We start from the raw sequence: 16,237 nt of genomic DNA on the forward strand, positions 1-16,237 counted from the left end.
AAAAAAAATATATATATATATATATATATATATATATATATACACACCTATGCACCAGATTAAAAATAAAACAATGTAGCCTTTATTATAAAATACATTACATGTATGCCATGGAGTTGGGTGAGGGTGTACGGCGCAGGCTTAGAAGTGCCATAACCGGCAGATGCCCACTGCTATCAGCAACTGACATCTGCAAGTAACAACAGACATCGAAAATTGCTCCTAGGTCCCTCATTAAAATGGTTAATGCAACCATCTGTCACGCACCTGGATGCGGGCGGTCTGGAACAGGATGTGGATCCTCCACCTGTGTGGAGATGACTCGAACTGTATCGGGGAGTGGAGTCTAAGGTGCAGCTGGTCTTCACCAGAGCCCGCCGCAAAGCAGGATGGATTTGCTGCGGCAGGTGACACCCAGGTCGCTACCCCCAATACGGCTCGACCACACAGGTAACTGGGCAAGGCGAGGTACAGGAGGATGAGACAGAGGCATAGTCAACGTAGCAGAAGGTCAAGGCAGGGGGCAAAGGTTCGTAGTCAAAAAACATAGCGGGAAGGTCTGGGTACACGGGTATGGCAAACAGGCAATTGAGTACGCTTTCTCTCAGGCAAATGGCACTGAAGATCCGGCAGGGGGATGTGGGAGGTGCAGGAACTTATAATGTGTATTCAGGTGCACTAATTAAGAGCTCACTGGCCCTTTAAATTACAGAGCTCCGCCACGCGCACCCTAGGAGACGGGTACGAGCACGGTGGAGCTGAGTTCCAGAGGCAGCAGAGCGGGGTAAGTGACAGGGTGGGATTCGCATGCGGGCGTGTCCCGCGATTCGAATCCCAGCCCCGCCGACAGACGGGGACCCCGGGACACTGCGCTCACGGCCAGAGCTAGCGGCCGTAGCGCAGTGCGTGACACCATCAATAGCAATTGCCGCATTTAAACATTACAGGACAGTCATCCCTGGTGTCTAGTGGTCCCATTGCCCTCTCCGTACAATATAATCGTGGGTCGCTAGTGGGTTGTTGGGGAAACCCAGGTCTTAACCTGTCGCTCCAGGTCTTCATGTAATGCAATAGGCCCTAGGGGAGCCAAATATAATAGTTCAGCAGCTGGCCGTGGGCACTTTAGAACAGTCAACAGCGGCGGCTGCTGGGAATGATGAGTGACGTCCTTGATGCCGTGCAGAGGAGCCAGCAGGAGACATCAGTCATCATTCTTTACTGGCTGCACAGCCCAGAAGACCCACCACCTGACCTGACCTACTTTGTAATGACATCAGTCATTTTATCCAAAAATCTATGACAAAATGGAAACAAAAATCATTGTATGACAAAATTTAAGAAAAAACACCATTATGTAAATTTTGGGGGCTTCCTTTTCTACTCTATTTTTCCATACAAAATTACACCTTCTCTTTATTCTGTAGGTCCATATGATTAAAATGATACCCTACTTATATAGGTTTGATTTTGTCATACTTCTGGAAAAAATCATAACTACTATTTTCATTTATACAGTTTTTTTTTTACTTTTATTAGAGAAGGGGTTAAATGATTTTTATTAACTTTTTTTTCCCACTTTTTTTTTTTTGCAATGTTATTGCCCCATAGGGGGCTATAACACTGCAAACACTGATCTTTTACATTGATCAATGGATTCTCATAGGAAACCATTGATCAATGATTCTGGCGCTTGACTGCTCATGCCTGGATCTTAGGCTCTGAGCAGTCATTCAGCGACCGGACAACAGGAGGCAGGTAAGGGGACCCTCCTGCTGTCCTACAGCTGTTCGGGATGCTGCGATTTCCCAGCGGCGATCCCAAACAGCCCGCTGAGCTAGCCGGGGGCAGTTTACTTTCACTTTAGATGCGGCAATCAACTTTGAACGCCGCATTTAAAGGGTTAATAGTGCCACGCGCTATTAGCCACGGGTCCCGGATTAGAGGCCGGGCCTGACCCGCTATGATGCCGTGGCCCCGCGTTATAGAACGGGAGCCGTTAAGTGTGATCACAGATTTTTGATTGGATTGAGATCTGGGCTATTGTCAGGATCCGGATAGGTATGCAGCGAGGACACTGGTGGTGGATCCTCTATGTCAGTGGGGTGATGACGTGGGCCGTACCAGGGGAACGGAGTCTAAGGGGTTACTGGTTTTCACCAGAGCCCGCCGCAAAGCGGGATGGACTTGCAGCGGCAGGTAACCCCCAGGTCGTTCCACTCGATAGCGACTCAACCCCAGCTGACAGCTGAGACAGGCGCGGTACAGAAGGACAAGCCAAGAGCAAGGTCAGACGTAGCAGAAGGTCAGGGCAGGCAGCAAGGATCGTAGTCAGGGGCTACAGCAGAAGGTATGGAACACAGACTTGGGAACAGAAAACGCTTTCACTGGGCACTAGGCAACAAGATCCGGCGATGACAGGAAGGGGAAGTGGGTTTTTATAAGGAGGGCACAGGTGCAGGTACTGATTGGGCCAGGCGCCAATCAATGGCGCACTGGCCCTTTAAATCTCAGAGAGCCGGCGCGCGCGCGCCGGGACTGAGCAGACGGAGGATGGGGCAGGTGAGGAGATTGGGATGCGAGCTGCGGTCGGGTGCGTCCCGCTACGCGGGTCACATCCCCGCCGGTGACACTAGTGCAGCGCTACCGGTCAGCGGGTCTGACCGGGGCGCTGCACGGAGGTGAACGCCGCGAGCGCTCCGGGTCCCTGCTCCTCCCCGGAGCGCTCGCGGCGTTCACCTCCGTGCAGCGCCCCGGTCAGACCCGCTGACCGGTAGCGCTGCACTAGTGTCACCGGCGGGGATGCGACCCGCGTAGCGGGACGCGCCGGACCGCAGCTCGCATCCCAATCTCCTCACCTGCCCCATCCTCCGTCTGCTCAGTCCCGGCGTAACAGCTATGACTAGGCCATTCCAACACATTTACACATTTCCCCTTAAACCACTCAAGGGTTGCTTTAGCAGTGTGTTTGGGGTCATTGTTCTGCTGGAAGGTGAAGCTTCAAATCATGCACAGGTCATGTACAGGTTTCGCTCAAGAATATCCCTGTATTTAGCACCATCCATTTTTCCTTCAACTCTGACCAGTTTCCCAGTCCCCATCCTCATAGCATGATGCTGCCACCACCATGTTTCACTGTGGGGATGGTGTTCTTTGGGTGATGTGATGTGTAGTGTTGAGCGGCATAGGCCATATTCGAATTCGCGATATTTCGCGAATATATGGACGAATATTCGTCATATATTCGCTAAATTCGCATATTCATAATATTGGTGTTTTATTTTTGCAAAATTTGCATACGCTAAAATTCGCATATGCGAAAATTTGCATATTCACATTTTCGCATATGCGAAAATTACTACGCCAGTCTCACACAGTAGTATTAGAGCCTTATTTACACCACACAAGCTGGAAGCAGAGAGGGATGATCACTGTGATGTGTACTGTGAAAAAAAAAATACGAATATTCGTAATTGCCAATATATAGTGCTATATTCGCGAATATTCACAAATTCGCAAATATGCGATATTTGCAAATAAAATTCGCATTGCGAATATTCGCGAGCAACACTAGTGATGTGTTGGTTTTCGCCATACATAACGTTTTCTTTGATTGCCGAAAAGTTAAGTTTTAGTCTCATCAGACCAGAGCACCTTCCTCCATACATTTTGGGAGTCTCCCACATGCCTTTTTCGCAAACTCAAAATGTGCCTTTTTGTTTTTAGCTGAAAGTAATGGCTTTCTTCTGGCCACTCTGCCATAAAGCCCAATTCTATGGAACATACGGCTTATTGTCGTCTTATGTACAGATACTCCAGTCTCTGCTGTGGAACTCTGCAGCTCCTCCAGGGTTACCTTAGGCCTTTGTGCTGTCTCTCTGATTAATGCCCTCCTTGCCCGGTCTGTGAGTTTTGGTGGGCGGCCGTCTCTTGACAAATTTGCTGTTTTGCCATGTTCTTTCCATTTGGTTACGATAGGTTTGATGGTGTTCCTGAGGATCATTAAAGATTTGGATATTTTTTTATAACCTTACCCTGACTTGTACTTCTCAACAAAATTGGCCCTGATTTACTAAGAATGGAGTGCAGTTTTCTTTGTGGGTTTTAATTACCTACAATTTTTTTCCACGGTATTAACTAAGGTTTCCATACATTTTGCACTTTTCCCTACATTTTGCTATTTTTATACATGCTCTCATCTGTTGAGTTTTCCTCAGCTCAAATCCACTAAATTTTCTGTGGAAACCTTTAGTAAATATGAAAGATTTTTGTGAAAATGTCGGGACCACGTCCCCTTTCGGAGACCACGCCCACTTCCACGATGGTCATGCCCCTTTTTCGGGTTTTCTCAGTAAAATGGAGAGTTCATTTTTTCAATTCTGGTGCACATTCTTGCGCAGACAGAATTTCTGTCTCATTGTGCCCGAACCTAGTGCACAACCCGACAAAACATTTCGGGTTTACAATAGTGAATCAAGGCCATTGTCCCTTACTTGTTTGGAGAGTTCCTTGGTCTTCATGGCAGTGTTTGGTTACTGATGCCTCTTGCTTACGTGTTGCAGCCTCTGGGGCCATTCAAAAAAGTTGTGTATATGTAATGGCAGATCATGTGACAGTTAGATTGCACACAGGTGGACATCATTTCACTAATTATGTGACTTCTGAAGGTAATTGATTGCACCAGAGCTTTTTATGGGCTTCCTAACAAAGGGGGTGAATACATAGGCACATGCCAATTTTCTGTTTTCTATTTCTAAACAATAGTTTTATTTATATACTTTTCTCATTTCACTTCTCCAACTTAGACTATAGTGTTCTGATCCATCATATAAAATTCAGATTAACAAAACATTGAATTTAGGGCTGAAATGTACCAAAATACGAAAAAAGTCAAGGGGGAGGAATACTTTTACAAGGCACTGTATGTAATGCATAGACATGTTGGGTCTTCCAGAATGTAACACTTTTTGAAGATGCTTATCTCTGGCTAATAGATGTGATAGAATTCCGTAATAGGGTATCTGAAACATTTTGAAACCAGACAACCCCTTTAAGTGATCAATTCAGTAGTACTACAGTTTGGTCAGTTTTAGCACAATAGAAATATCAGTGACGTATTGTATCTTACGTGCTGATTTCCATTGTTTCGGACATAGGCGTTGATTACGGATGAAAATCTGCAAATAAAATAAAATATGTAGCTCCCTCCAATAGACATGAAGGAAGGGGGCGTGGTGTGACGTCACGTCTCCCGCGATGGGAACCCAGTGTTCTAAACATAATGTTTAGAATGCCGGGTGCTGCACGGAGATCACGGGGGGTCCCAGCGGCGCAATAGTGGATAAGAGGTCTAGGGGTGGAGTACCCCTTTTATTAGTAATTTTTAATCTAACAGTTTTCTAAAACTATTTGAATTATCAGGCAATAACTACCCGATACTTTACTCCCTCAAATACAATGGCTTCAGGTTATAATATTTTCTATAAACAATGGTCTTTCCTCGACTATTGTGCTTTGCTATACCCAACATACAATGCTACATACAGTCCAGATCTGTGGCTTGTGTGAATGACTGGAAGATTCCACTAGGGGCATTGCTGGGGAGGGGGGGGGGCTAAGAGGGTTGTAGCCCCTGGTCTTGTGCCTATAGCCCCGGGTCTCAGGCTGTTGCTTTTTTTTTTTTTTTTACTAATTGCCACAGCTGCTTTAATGCAGCGGTGGCTTCTGATGACTTATGTGCCACGCATGGGCACGCTAAATCCCGCCAGACTGGCCACCTTAAGGTAATGGTATGAAAAGGAGATGTGTGTATGATAGATAGATGTGTGTATGTATGATAGAAGTATGTATGATAGATATGTGTATGTTTGATATATTTTTTTTGTGATGAATCTATGTATGTATGATAGATGTAAGTGTGATAGATGTGTGTATATATGATATATATGGGCATGTATGATGTATGTATCATAGATGTATGTATGTATGTATGTATGTATATAATAGATGTGTATTATAGATTAGGGGTCTGGAGGAGGAGGCGGACAGAGGGGTCTGGAGGAGGAGGACAGAGGGGTCTGGAGGAGGCAGACAGAGGGGTCTGGAGAAGGAGACAGATAGAGAGGTCTAGAGAAGGAGACGGACAGTGGGGTCTGGAGTAGAAGGTGGACAGAGGGGTCTAGAGAAGGAGACAGACAGAGGGATCTAGAGGAGGAGGCGAACAGAGGAATCTGGAGGAGGAGGCAGACAGAGGAGTGTGGAGAAGAAGGCAGACAGAGGAGTCTGGAGGAGGAGGCAGACATATGGGTCTGGAGGAGAAGGTGGACAGATGAGTCTGGTGTAGGAGGTGAACAGGGGAATCTGGAGAAGTAGATGGATAGAGGGGTCTGGAGGAGGAGGCAGATAAATAGGTTTGAAGAAAGAGACAAACAGAGGGGTCGAGAGGAGGAGGCAGACAGAGGAATCTGGAGGAGGAAGACTGAGGGGTCTGGAGGAGAAGGGCAGAGAGGTCTGGAGGAGAAGGGCTGAGGGATCTGGAGGAGGGCAATGCAGGGGTGGGATTCAGCCTAACTGAAAAGAAACAGTTTATTATTACTTTATTATAGATTAAGTGTTTGGCAGGGGGTACAGTTTTTGACAGTGTTATATTAATAGGGCATGATGTCTGTCAGGGTTTTATTCAGGTGGCTCAGTTTCTGGGTATGGTCAGTAGTGTTGAGCAGCATAGGCCATATTCGAATTCGCGAATATTCGCGAATATATGGACGAATATTCGTCATATATTCGCGAATATTCGCATATTCGTTATATTCTCGTTTTATTTTCGCATATGCGAATATTCGCGTATGCGAAAATTAACATATGTGAATATTGACATATACAAAATTAACACGCGCGTAAATTCGCATATACGAATTTCCGTATATGCGAATTTTCGCACGTCAGTCTCACACAGTAGTATTACAGCCTTCTTTACACCACACAAGCTGGAAGCAGAGAGGGATGATCACTGTGATGTGTACTGTGAAGAAAAAAAAAAAAAAAAAAACGAATATTCGTAATTACGAATATATAGCGCTATATTCGCGAAATTCGCGAATTCGCGAATATGCGATATTCGCGAATAATATTCGAATTGCGAATATTCGCGAGCAACACTAATGGTCAGTGGTGGTAACGATGGTGGTTGTTGTCAGTTTTTCAGTATAGGATGTCCTCCTAAACTCAGGTGACAGACTGATAACATTATTGCTTTTAGAGGTATTCCCAACATTTTAAATACACCCCTATGCTCAGGACATGGGATATCAATGTGATTGGTGGGGTCTGACCCATTGGACACCCACCAATCACCAGAATAGAGGAGTAATGTCCCCATAAATGAAGAAAGTGGACCAGTGCTTCATTCTCTATGGAGAGGAACTATTCCATACCAACCATGAATGGAATGTTGGTCGTGTATGTGCAGTGTGTTGTGTACAGTAGTGAGAATATTAAAGAAGAAGGCTGGGTGTGGTTAGGGGCTTGTATTAGTATTTGGTTGGGGGAATGTCTGAGGGTGTGGTTAGAGGCATGGCCGGTCTATGGGCTCTAGCCCCAGGCCTTTTGGAGACCTAGCAACACCCCTGGATTCGACCAATCAGAGAGGGCATTTCATTGGTAAAAGCCCTGTAGTATTGAAGCAGATGCACTGATTTGCTGTCTAGTAGCGCCTTACTACAGTATAGTGCAGAACTGTACTGCTGTTTACCTGTGCCAGAACTAGCTGCTGCTTTGGACACACACGTAAGGGTGCTCCATATTGTATTTCCAGTACAGACTGTACAGGACCATGAAGAAGCCCTTGTTCTCTATGTATAAAGTGATTCGTAGCCATGTTTGACTTTTATAACTAAGAGCTTTCTTTATCTTCTTTATCTGTATTAGTTATCTTGTCATTTTTTTTTAATCCTCATTTTTTTCTTATTTTGGGCTGACATTTTAGAGTTAAGGTTTCAACATACAATATTCATCCTGGAGCCAATTAATAGTGTTACTTGAGGGACCACTGTCATGTAAATGTTTACCGTCTTATGTTCATTATTTTTCCTGTTTTTTTTAATTTTCTGATGGAAGTTGATTTCACGTTTGGTTTCGTGTTTTGGCATAAGGCCAACCATGCTTTCTCTGTACAAATAGGTTTTCCACTGCTTTTAGATACAAAAATGTCAGATCTTTCTAGTGTCAAATTTCAAAGCCGTCTTTGGAATTCATCGCAAACCTTGATCTTTGGATTTCAGGTTCGACTAATACACTTGGTGTCTGAATTTAATCTGGAAACTTTAGTGTTTTTTCAGATCAAAACTATAAAGTATAAAGTACTGTAAAAAAGAATGTTAAAGCAATCATTATCGGTCATGTCAGAATTCTTTTATTTATTTATACATTTTTACTATTTTGCAGGAACAAATATCTATACCACATTGCCACATGTAAAGGATTGATGAAAATTTAAAATTATTCTTTTAAATATTGTTAAAGATTTCTGTGCTTCTAAATAACAGTATACTCTGTATACTCTATATATTTTTGGGAGGGTTCACTCAGGGGTCAAGTTTTGAAAAAAAAAAAGTGTGGGAACTCACTTAAGATTTCCACTCAAGGGCCTGTTCCTGCAGGACTCTTGCTAATGGGAACAGTGCTCCTACTGTGGAAAAAGTGCAGGAACTCCATTCCCATGTGTTCCTGCAGGACTTGAGCACTGGGTTCACTTTGTATTTAACCAGCGTCAGGTCAGTAGCAAGATATGTAGAGTTGTATTGATTTTGGGAACAGTAACCAACCAAGAGAAAACAGAATCGAGCCTAAACCAATTGGAACACCACATCCATTACATAGACATATATTTAAGCCATTAAGGACTTTCAGGGCATTCAGGGCAATTTTTTTCTTAATGACCATGACCCAATTTAGAAATTTTGGCATGTGTAACTTTTTTTTTTGTGGTATGCTTCTACTTATCCAATGATTCTGAAAATATTTTTTTGTGGCACATTGTAATTTCTGGGAATCGTACATTATGGTCAATATATTATGGGGGAAATGTATAAAATCTGTAAACAAAATTGTGTAAACCACAGTTATTTATTATAACTTCCACCAGAAATTGACATAACCAATGCCAGAACTTTACTCCTGCTCAGCAAGGGTGTCGAATTCTAAGTCTGGCACACGGGCAATGAATGAGATGCACAAATGTTTTATGAGGTATGTGCCTTATAATAAATTTGGTGCACCTAAAGGCAGCATTTCTTTACACAAAGGAGTATTCCATTGTGCGCAAAACATTTATATAGTGCTGAAGCTGTGCTTGCCTCTTCTGCCTGCTTCTGAGATGATAGTTTGGAGCAGGACCTACACCCTCAGTGGTATCCAATCTCAGCTGGTGATTCGGTGAGCAGGCATGTTCTGCTTCAAGCTCTCATTTTAGAAGCAGGCAGACTTGACGAGTGGTGGGGACTGGTAGCAGATTTATGGGAGCTGCAGTGGGATCTGTGAAGTACCTGTACACCCCAGAGATCTCACCCAATATTGGAAACTATTTCCCTTACGGTAGCTTAGCTAAAACCATTAAATGTTGTTGCCATCTGCCTAAGATTCACAAGTCTCTCAATAACTCACCTGGGTGCCCCATTATAGCCTGTACCAATGTGACATTGAACAATCTTGCACATTACTTGGATTTATATTTGCAGCAATACGTGGTGAAGCTTCCTAGCTATCTCCATGACTCCATGTATCTAGTTGAACACTTGATACCTAATGGGAGTCTGATTTAGTTTTGCTAACATGTGATGTGGCTGCCTTATATTTGAATATTAGTCATTCTCTGGGACTCCAACGTGTACAGAATGCCTTTCATAGTGATCCAGATGTTAGCATGGATCACCAACAATTTATACTTGAGTCATTGGAATATATCTTGAATAACAATATGGGAGATGAAAATAGTCGGCAACTCACCAATGCTTCTCAAGCTTGAAGAAAATACTCACATTGCGTTAAGAGCGGGGAGGGACACAAAGGGGGGTATGTGGAAGGCGACAGCAGCTGTCGTTTCGCACAGTTTCGTGCTTCGTCTGGCCTTAGACGAAGCACGTAACCCGTGCGAAACAACGGCTGCTGTCGCCTTCCACATACCCCTCCCACTGTGTCCCTCCCCGCTGTTAATGCAATGTGAATGTTTTCTTCAATAAAGAAGCTTGAGAGGCATTGGTGAGTTGCCGACTATTTTCATCTCCCATATTTCTATTGATATATACAGTATCCAGCCAGAGCACCACCGCTACTCTACATGAAACTTACTGTCAGTCCTCTGCACACCCAGATCCTTACACACAGCGAGAGGCAGTGCCGGTCAAAACTTTTTTCTTTTTGTTATATTTTTAATAACAATTATTTTCTATATGATGGGGCCATTTATCAATAAACCTGTTGGGACCGCCATGGGTGCGTAAGTCGCACCCGCGTATGCAAATATTTTCATGGGTACGTTCAAGGAGCAATATATTTGGACCAACTCATCTCTTATGTCGCATATTATATCGTATTATAGATTTATAGATGATCTTTTATTCGTCTGGAAAGGATCCATTGATTCGGTTTCTGAATTATCTGACCATATCAACTCCAATTCCTGGGGCTTGAAATTTACATTTGAATGCAGTACCAATACTATTAATTTTCTCAACATCTTCATTGAGCACAAGGAGACTATATTCATCACATCCACTTTTTTCAAAAGAGTGGATGCAAACAGCTATCTTGATTTCCAGAGTATAAAAGGATTGAGAGGAATTGTAATCCCTAGTACTCCGAGAACTGTTACGACAAAAACACTAAAACAACAAAAAACGTGGTTTCAAATGGCTGGAAGTGCTCAACCCCAAATGCGGTTGTGCATTTATACTGGGGGAGCAGATCCTGCCCTTGTAGTCCGTTGCTAGGGGCGATCCCCAGCATAAAAATGCATACAATGGAGGATGCCTGCAGCGGACTACAAGTGCCACAATAGGATCCTACACCAGATAAACGGTGTGGATATGTAACAATTAGAATACAATACAAGAATACTACCCAGAACGCATATTGAATAATGCATATAATAGACCCAAAATTCAAAGTCAGCAGGAATGTCTCATAAATAAAAAGCATTGGATACTGATTCAGTCTCATTTTCCTCTAATTTCATCAGCACCTTTACAGAGAACTCCACAGAAATAAAAGAAATCATGCAGAAACACTGGCATATCCTCTGCAAAGATGTCTACTTAAAAAAGGTGTTACCGGATCATCCAATAATGACATATAGGAGGGCCCATCACTAAAAAGTCTTCTTGCTCCAAGTCAAGTAATGCAACATCGATCCAATAAAAATTCTCAGACCATCGCACAGGGTACTGCTTGTAATAAGAGCAGTTTTAAGTTCTATAAATCAAGGTGTTTGTGCTGTAGGCAAATTACCCATGGTGCTGTCCAATTCACATAATTCTCTACTGGTGAAGTTTTTAATCTAAAATATCACCTAACATGTCAAACTAATTATGTTATTTATTTGATCCAATGTCGCCACTGCAGTCTGCAATATGTGGGGCGCACCACCCAACCATTACATTGCCGACTCAATCAACAAATTTCTTTTACATGGTCTTTCCAGACATTGCACCCCTGATCATCCAGATTCTGATGATCCAATTTCCATTACTCCGATTGACTGGGTATTGGACACTAAGACCAACCGTTTTGAAGCATTAAAACGCCTGGAAATATTCTGATTTACAAACTAGCTACTATAGTGCCTGGTGTTCTTAATGAAATTACAGAAGTTATCAAGTAATTTACTTATTGTGGTTGCTCCCCTCTTACAATGATTCACATGTGTATTTTCCCACAATCCACTATTTCCCATGGTTCTCTGATAGTAGTATTGTTCATTCTGTCACTTTATGGGCACGCCTTACTACAGCTGCATACCTTTCCAGCTGAGCGCCTTCTGGAAGTCTGGTGTACATTTGGTTTATGTATGCACCTTATGTCTATTACATGTCAACATAACTTTGATGAGTATTCCCCGCATCCCCTGTGCAGGGTGTTTCCCATATCCCCTGTACCACTGTTTTTATGCGCTCCTTTCATGTGGTAAGTTTTTATTGCTGGTGCCTTTTGGCTAAGATCAAGTGTAGTACCTTTCCTGTTAGTTGGCGGTGTGGAAGACCACCAAGGCAGGATGGGGAACCACACAGTAGGACGGGTGTACCAGGGATGGCTGTATAGCACAGCAGTTATCCCCGATGAGACCTGTTCCCTGCTGGATCTGGCCTTAAGGTCTGGGTAGAGTGAAGGCCGAGGTGCACAAGTGCCCTGGTAGTGGTGACCCCAGGGTGCCGGAATTCACTTGGGAATGGCAACCCCACTTGAATGAAAGCACATAGCACGCACTTTTTCTCTCACTCTTCTGGGCACTCACCCTTAGTATCCCGGCCTTCCGGCTAGGATCGGGGAATTTTTATAGATCCGGTCGGATGTCCGGGCAGTATTACACACTGCGCACATCCACTTATTTATATATATTTTTTTGTCACTGTGTCCACTTTTTGTGTTCGTTTGTTCACTAGGATTTGGTAGGGTGCGGTAGCCCTTCTGGGTGTCCCTCCTGCCGGTCTAGGGGAGGTGTGTGTGGCCATTAGGTTCCTCACCTCCCTGCTATACCACGTGGCATCCTGTTTCGGCAGGATGCCAAACCGGTTTTACTGGTTCTTTGGTGACAACCTGGTTAACGCCTAGTTGTTTGCTGAGAACACTTTCGATCCCTGAGTAGCTTTGGCGAAAGGGGACATTGTACCTGGAACCTCGCAGGTGCCTTTTGGCCCGGAGGCGAAGGGTTTGATTTGTTGGGGGGCCTCTCTCCTTTCGGAGAAGGGCTTGCGATAGACCGCATCCTCATGAACGTTTTTTTGTGTGAACACTTGCACTTTTTACTTGCACTTGGGTGATTTGAGAGCACGTACCTCGGCTTTCAATAAAAAAAAAAAAAAAGGTTTTATTGCCGGTGCAGTTACCATCATTATCATTGTCCAGTTTTCTTTGTTCTTTGTCTTTTTAATTAAGCTGCTGTCTGGGATTTCCGTGAAGTCAATTACCTTTGTTGTCTGTTATTTACTACCTGTGATAAGTTCATCAAGTTGTAAAAGGTAATAGGTAGAGATGAGCGAATAAAAAAAAGGCTATTTCTGGCTTACAGAGAGGCTCAATAGGGGGTGTAGAACACTTTGCCTTGTTCTAACATGCATAGGGAGTGTGCTGTGTTAGTAAAATAATACTGCTATTCAGTATGACATGCAGATTACAGGCATCACTATTATAATCAATGCTGCAGAGCGTCTGGATGTGGCAGATTTTTTATGTAATTTTTATTTAATTTAGAATTTATTTAAATTTTGTGATTACCCATTCTGGTGAGCATCGAGCTGGCGGTCCGCCGCGAGGAGAGCTACCACCTTTTCCAGCCCCTGCCTCTCAGCGCAACCCCATACTCTAAGTGTCCACTTGAAAAGGGAGGGACTGCAATGCAAGCAACTTGGACAGGAGCATATTCAGCTTCTGTGCCATGGGATAATTAGGCGCAAAAAGCTAGAAGTGGCTGCAGTGAAAAAGCTCGTACTTGTATCTTAAATGGAGCAGGCAGTCCTCCTCCAGGCGAGATACCACCTGTTCCAACCCCTGTCTCTCAGCACCCCCCTGACTGTGAAAGTGTGAATGTTTCATTTAATCACTTATTGTTCATTGTTATCGTTCTATCGATTTTATGAAATTGAAATTTAAGATTTAATAATAAAATATGTGGTTACAAAAGACCAAATCCAACAAGAAGTCACGTGTCACATGGGTGCACAATGACAGAGCTTAGAGGTGGTAGCAGTATAAGGAGACCATAATCTGGTTGAATGACACAGCCTGGAATTGATAGTAGCAAGAGGAGACCATATAGTGGCTGAATGACACAACCTGGAGTTGGCGGCAGCATTTTGAGACTATAGGGCCTCAAAATCCCTAAAATAAAAAAGATGAATTTTCATATTTTAAATGAAGATTTATGGTAGCTAGTGCTACCATAAAAATGTTTAGGTAGTGTCCCAGCAGCATGAGTAGACCATATAGTGGCTGAATGGCACAGCCTGGAGTTGGCAGCAGAATGAGGAGACCATAGGGCCTCACAATCCCTAAGATTAAAAGATGAATTTTCAATTTCAAATTGAAGTTTTATGGTAGCTAGTGCTGCCTTAAAAAAATTTAAGAAATGTACAAGCAGCATGAGGAGACCATATAGTGGCTGAATGACGCAGCCTGTAGTTGGTGGCAGCAGGAGGAGACCATATAGTGGCTGAATGACACAGCCTGGAGCTGGCAGCAGCATGAGGAGACCATATAGTGGCTGAATGGCACAGCCTGGAGTGGGAAGCAGCAAGAGGAGACCATATAGTGGCTGAATGGCACAGCCTGGAGTTGGCGGCAGCATTAGGAGACCACATAGTGGCAGAATGACACAGCCTGAAGTTGGCAGCAGCATGAGGAGACCCCATAGTGGCTGCATGACACAGCCTGAAGTTGGCGGAAGCATAAATAGACCATATAGTGGCTGAATGACACAGCTTGGAGTTGGCAGCGGCATGAGGAGAACATATAGTGGCTGAATGATACAGCGTGGAGGTGGCGGCAGCAAGAGGAGACCATATTGTTGCTGAATGACACAGCCTAGAGTTGGCGGCAGCATGAGGAGAATATATGGTGGCTTAATAACAAAGCCTGGAGGTGGTGGCAGCATGAGGAGAACATATAGAAGCTGAGTGGCACAGCCTGGAGTTGGCGGCAGCAAGAGGAGACCAATATTGTTGCTGAATGACACAGCCTGGAATTGGTGGCAGCACTAGGAGAATATATGGTGGCTTAATAACAAAGCCTGGAGGTGGTGGCAGCATGAGGAGAACATATGGTGGCAGAATGAGACAGCATGGAGGTGGCAGCAGCAGCATCAGGAGTCCTGCAAGTGACCCGACGACAGAGTGGTGCGGTGGGTGGCAATACCAGTACCTGGTAATGAAGGTGGGTGAAAAAAGGTCTGATGTGGAGGAATGTTTGTAACTGGGGAGCAGTGCCTTAAATCTGTTTGGCACTGTCACGATTTGGCTGGCTGGAGGTGGATCCTCTGTGCCAGAGAGGGATTGGCGTGGACCGTGTTGGTGGACCGGTTCTAAGTTGCTACTGGTATTCACCAGAGCCCGCCGCAAAGCGGGATGGTCTTGCAGCGGCGGTAGCAACCAGGTCGTATCCACCAGCAACGGCTCAACCTCTCTGACTGCTGAAGCTAGGCGCGGTACAAGGGAGTAGACAAGAGCAAGGTCGGACGTAGCAGAAGGTCAGGGCAGGCAGCAAGGATCGTAGTCAGGGGCAACGGCAGGAGGTCTGGAACACAGGCTAGGAACACACAAGGAAACGCTTTCACTGGCACAATGGCAACAAGATCCGGCAAGGGAGTGCAGGGGAAGTGAGGTATAAGTAGGGAGTGCACAGGTGAACATACTGATTAAGCCTGCTGCGCCAATCAGTGGCGCAGCGGCCCTTTAAATTGCAGAGACCCGGCGTGCGCGCGCCCTAAGGAGCGGGGCCGCACGCGCCGGGACAAGACAGACGGGGAACGGGTCAGGTACGGGAGCCGGGATGCGCATCGCGAGCGGGCGCCTACCGCATCGCGAATCGCATCCCGGCTGAGAGTGATATTGCAGCGCACCCGGTCAGCAGGTCTGACCGGGGTGCTGCGAATGAGAGGATGCTGCGAGCGCAAGGGGAGGAGCGGGGACCCGGAGCGCTCGGCGTAACAGTACCCCTCCCCTTGGGTCTCCCCCTCTTCTTGGAGCCTGAGAACCTGAGGATAAGATTTTTGTCTAGGATGTTGTCCTCAGGTTCCCATGATCTCTCCTCTGGGCCACAGCCTTCCCAATCCACCCAAAAAATTTTTTTCCCTCTGACAGTCTTGGAGGCCAGAATCTCCTTCACGGAGAAGACGTCAGAAGAACCGGAAACAGGAGTGGGAGAAACAAGTTTGGGAGAGAAGCGGTTAATGATGAGAGGTTTAAGGAGAGAGACATGGAAGGCATTGGGAATACGAAGAGAAGGAGGAAGAAGGAGTTTGTAAGAGACAGGGTTA

The sequence above is a fragment of the Hyla sarda genome, chromosome 3 (assembly GCF_029499605.1).
Source record: "Hyla sarda isolate aHylSar1 chromosome 3, aHylSar1.hap1, whole genome shotgun sequence".
In the NCBI taxonomy this organism is placed as follows: domain Eukaryota; kingdom Metazoa; phylum Chordata; class Amphibia; order Anura; family Hylidae; genus Hyla; species Hyla sarda.